This window comes from Crocuta crocuta, unplaced genomic scaffold (genome assembly GCF_008692635.1).
Source record: "Crocuta crocuta isolate KB4526 unplaced genomic scaffold, BGI_CrCroc_1.0 scaffold695, whole genome shotgun sequence".
Classification (NCBI taxonomy): Eukaryota; Metazoa; Chordata; class Mammalia; order Carnivora; family Hyaenidae; genus Crocuta; species Crocuta crocuta.
In genome coordinates this window covers 417,616-421,970 of record NW_027528855.1, presented here as the reverse complement: position 1 = coordinate 421,970, position 4,355 = coordinate 417,616, and the positions used below count along the sequence as shown (strand labels likewise).

General features: G+C 38.3%; 1 protein-coding gene across 1 annotated transcript in view; it reads right to left on the bottom strand.

Annotated features, from left to right (window-relative positions):
- Nucleotides 1–2,633: 2,633 nt before the first annotated feature.
- Nucleotides 2,634–4,355, bottom strand: part of FMR1NB (FMR1 neighbor) — a 31,706-nt gene continuing 29,984 nt past the window's right edge. Inside the window, exon 5 of the mRNA XM_077756046.1 lies at nucleotides 2,634–2,797. The gene's annotated coding sequence lies outside the window, so the exon portion shown is untranslated. The remainder of the gene's footprint in view (nucleotides 2,798–4,355) is intronic.

The following is a 4,355-nucleotide window of genomic DNA, read 5'->3' as shown; positions in this document are numbered from 1 at the left end:
TGTAAGGGAGCAAAATTTGCCACCCCAAAATGTGTCCCTTTGGCATGTGGATTATTTTAGGCTGATTATTTTTAAGAAAGAGAAGGCTCAAGAAGTTCTGGGTTGTTTTTGTTTGTTTGTTTTGTTTTGGCCTTTCTGCTAACTGCCTAAAAGAATTTAGATAGAGGACCTGTTCCAGAAAGGGAGCTATTTATTACCATAGATAACTACAGTATAATATGAATTAGGTGGGGCAGCCAGGGAGGATCCTAGCAAAGTCTGTTTGTTGAAATTTCTCTCTGTATCCCATTGTATTTGTATGGTCCAGCAAACATTTGTTTACCAAACATTTACTCTTTTTCATCTACCTGTGAATTATCTTCTTCCCTTTGAATCCCAGACCCCTACACCATTTCTCCTTAGCTCCGAATGGCATATAAGCCTCAATTGTCTGACTGCCTGTAGGCCTCAAATTCTTTATGGAACCTCTATATGCACATAATTAAATTTTATTTTCTCCTGTTAATTTGTCTCATGTCAATTTAACTCTTAGACCAGCCAAAGGAATTTTGAAAGGTATAGAAAAACTTTTCCTTCCCAAGAGCGCTCTCTTGCTTATCTTCATACTTCTCAGTCTCCACTGACAGCTATGCCATTTCTGATCATCCTTTAAATGCTTGTGTTCCTCTGGATTTTATTCCAGTCCCTTCTTTTTTTTCTTATTCTTCCTGGTTGAAATCACTAGGACTTCAATTATTTTCTATATATTGATGATTCCTAACCTTTTATATCTAACCAGACCTTTCTCCTGAGCTCCAGACCCATATATTTATATATAACTGCCTACTAGTCATCTGTACCTTGATGGTCCATAGGCCCTTCAAACAGCCTATTCTAAAAGGACTCATCTTCCCCTGCCAAACCTGCTGTTCCTCTCACTGTCTCAACTCACTGATAGAACCACTATCTTTCTAGCTGTTTCATCATTTAGAAATCTGAAATTCTGGAGTGCCTGGGTGGCTCATTCAGCTGAGTGTCCGACTTCCGCTCAGGTCATGATCTTGCAGTTCATGGGTTCAAGCACCGCATCTGAGCTATCAGCACAGAGCCTGGAGCTTGCTTTAGATTCTGTATCTCCCTCCTCTCTGCCCCTCCCCCACTCTCTCTCTCTCTCTCAAAAATAAATAAACATTAAAAGAAAATTTAAAAAAAGAAACCTGAAATTTATACTCTCCTTTCAACCCCCTTGTTTCTTCCGCCACACAAACTAATAACCAAGTCCTATTAGTGCCACATGCCAAACAGCCTTATCTAGGACGCCATATTTTGTCATCCATATTAATACAACAGCCTCCTAACTGATACTCTTGACCCCAGTGCTGCTTACTTCCAATTCTCCACACAATAGTCAGAGTGAGCGCTAAGGATATAGATCTAACCATAGCATTCTTTTGCTTAAAATCCTTCATTGGTTCCCTTCTGTCTACAAGATGAAACCCATGTTTTTAACATGGGTTGTTAAGTTCTTCTAATCTAACATCTAAGTTGAAGTTGTTGCCATCCTGAACTATTTGCAGTATTCCAAATACTCCATGTGCTTGGGCCTTCATACCTGAAACCTCCTACCACACACCTATTGGTCCCTCTTACCTTTCATTTTGTGTCTCTTCCTGAGGTCTGGGCTAAGAGCCCCTGCTAAATACTCCCATAGAACTTGAAACTCCTCCTATCATAGGCTTGTCATTACTTCTTTACCTGGCTTCCTCTCTAGCTGGACTGTGAGCTCCTTGATGGAAGGGCCAACTCTATCTTGCTCATGATTATTTCCCCAGCACAAAGAAAGTGCATGGCTTATGGCAGGGGCTTAACTGATGCTTGTTGAATGAATAAGCAACAAGCCCAGTTAAACGTGAGCCCCACACATTTCAAAAGAGGAAACTGAATCATAAAAAAAGAATTTTTTTTCCAGGGTACTTGGGTGGCTCAGTTGGTTAAGGATTCAACTGAATTCAGATCATGATCTAAGGATTCATGAGTTTGAGACCTACATGGGGCTCACTGCTGTCAGCCTGTCAGTGAAGAGCCCGCTTCAGACCCTCTGTCCGGCCCCCCCTCTCTGCCCCTTCCCCACTCGTGCTTTCTCTCTCTCAAAAAAAATTTTTTTTTAAAAAGGATAACTTTTAAAAAATCAATTAATTTATACCACAGAACACTATTGTTTTTTTTTTTTTTAAACATAAGCTATCAACAGTGTTCAGCTCTTGGTAGTGGGATTATGTGACTTTTCCTCTTTATTCTACAGAATCTTATTTACCAAATTTTCTATAATGCGTGTGTCTTTTATTGTGGAAAAATGTTATAAATTATAAAATAAAAAGAAGAACCCTACAAAATATCATTACTTCTTTCCTTCAAAATAAACAGAGTATCATGTACAGTGAAATATGATCACTGGGTTTTCCCCCCACTTTGCTAGAAGGTGAATAACAACATGAAATATCTGCCTTATTTAACACCAACAGAGGTATATGTTGATAACATAACCCAAGTTGCAAAAATCACATCCCTATATGAGACCTGAAATGCCACCAGTGCTCTTCATGTTTCTTTTTAAATTACTTGGAAACTATTTTTAATAAGAGTTCAGATCCTGGTTTGATGCACAAAAACAGAACTTTCAACTTTATTTTATATTTGGAAGTAAACATGACAAAAATAAGAACAAATTTTTGTCCTAAAATGCTCCAATAGGTTTGGATGACTGGGACAGTCTCTTCTGCTCTGAATGGTTTGTATTCTTCTCAGTGGGAAAATAATGCTACAGGAGAAAAGTAAAGTAGAGTTAAACAACTTGAAAGGACTAGTATACATACATCACATTCTGTTAGAACAGGAAGTAACTGCAACAGAGTTCTCAAACTATTCAGTGTTATGTTTAACTTATGTATTTTCAGTTTGCCAGTATACTAGCTTCTGTTACTATGAGGTGTAAAGACAAAATACACCGTGGCAAATACAATGACAATTTCTGAATAACTAAGTGAAGTTCCATGCCCCCAGTAAATGGCACACAGAGATTGTTAAGTCTACTTATGTCATATATGTGTGTCTGTATGTGCATATATATGCACATGCATGTACTATATTAAACATATACAGAGCAATAATATAATCATATACGTATATGATTATTAGATATACTTATGTATTACCTTGCATAAATCATTACATATATAAGGATTTTGTTTCTTCTGATATAAGTCACATTTCCTATTCATCTAGTCCAAACTTCTCATTTTGCAGCTTGGTGAACTGAAGCCCAGGAAAGCTAAGGGAATTGCCCAAGCTCCCATGATACAAAATGGCAAAATTGAGAGTAAAACCAGAGTCTCCTGACACTAGATCAATAGCCTATTATTCCACTCCTCTCCATATATGTAACTGCATTATAATTTTCAAAGCATCTTCACATACATTATATTGTTTAAGCTACACAAAAAATTTCAGCTGATGGTATCAAGTTGCTGATAGGTTAACTTACTTGCCCATGAAAATGTCATTAGCTAATGGCCTGAGTCTCCTGAACCCCAGTCCAATATTCTATTCCCCAAAGTATACTTCTTAACAACCATTTTATTTATTTTTTAACATAGTTTGTCAAATTGATTTCCATATAACACCCAGTGCTCGTCCCAAAAAGTGCCCTCCTCCATGCCCATCACCCATTTTTCCCTCTCCCTCACCCCCCATCAACCCTCAGTTTGCTTTCAGTATTTAATAGTCTCTTATGGTTTCGTTCCCTCCCTCTCAGTAACTGGTTTTTCCCCTCCCCATCCCCCATGATCTTCTGTTAAGTTTCTCCTGATCCACATATGAGTAAAAACATATTCTCACCAACCATTTTATTCTTAGGTAGCTATTCATAATTATTTCAGGAGGTGGAAACACAGGCCAAGGCTAGGGGATCTGTAAGCCTGAGGGCCAAGTAGTTCCTGGCATATAATTCTGGGATCCCCTCTCTCAATCACTTATAATACTGAATTATTTAAGTTTGAGAAACAGGTAGCTGAAACTAACAACTAGAATCGAGGATTCGATCGCAGATCTGTCAGATTCCTGAACCTCCTTCCCCTGGATATGTACCATGGTCAATACATATGGGGAACTATAGCCACTATTATTTAGCAACGGTATCTTTCATGGAGCCTCAGAGTCAATGCAGGAAGATTTCATTTATTTCTTCTGAAGGGGTGACCTACGTATACCAAATACTGTTGTACCCAATCAACTTGGCACATTTCTTGCCCATATTCCTAGCATCCAAATATCCCTAGTGATAATACGGTTTCAGAAGCTGATACCTCTGTGGTCCACTC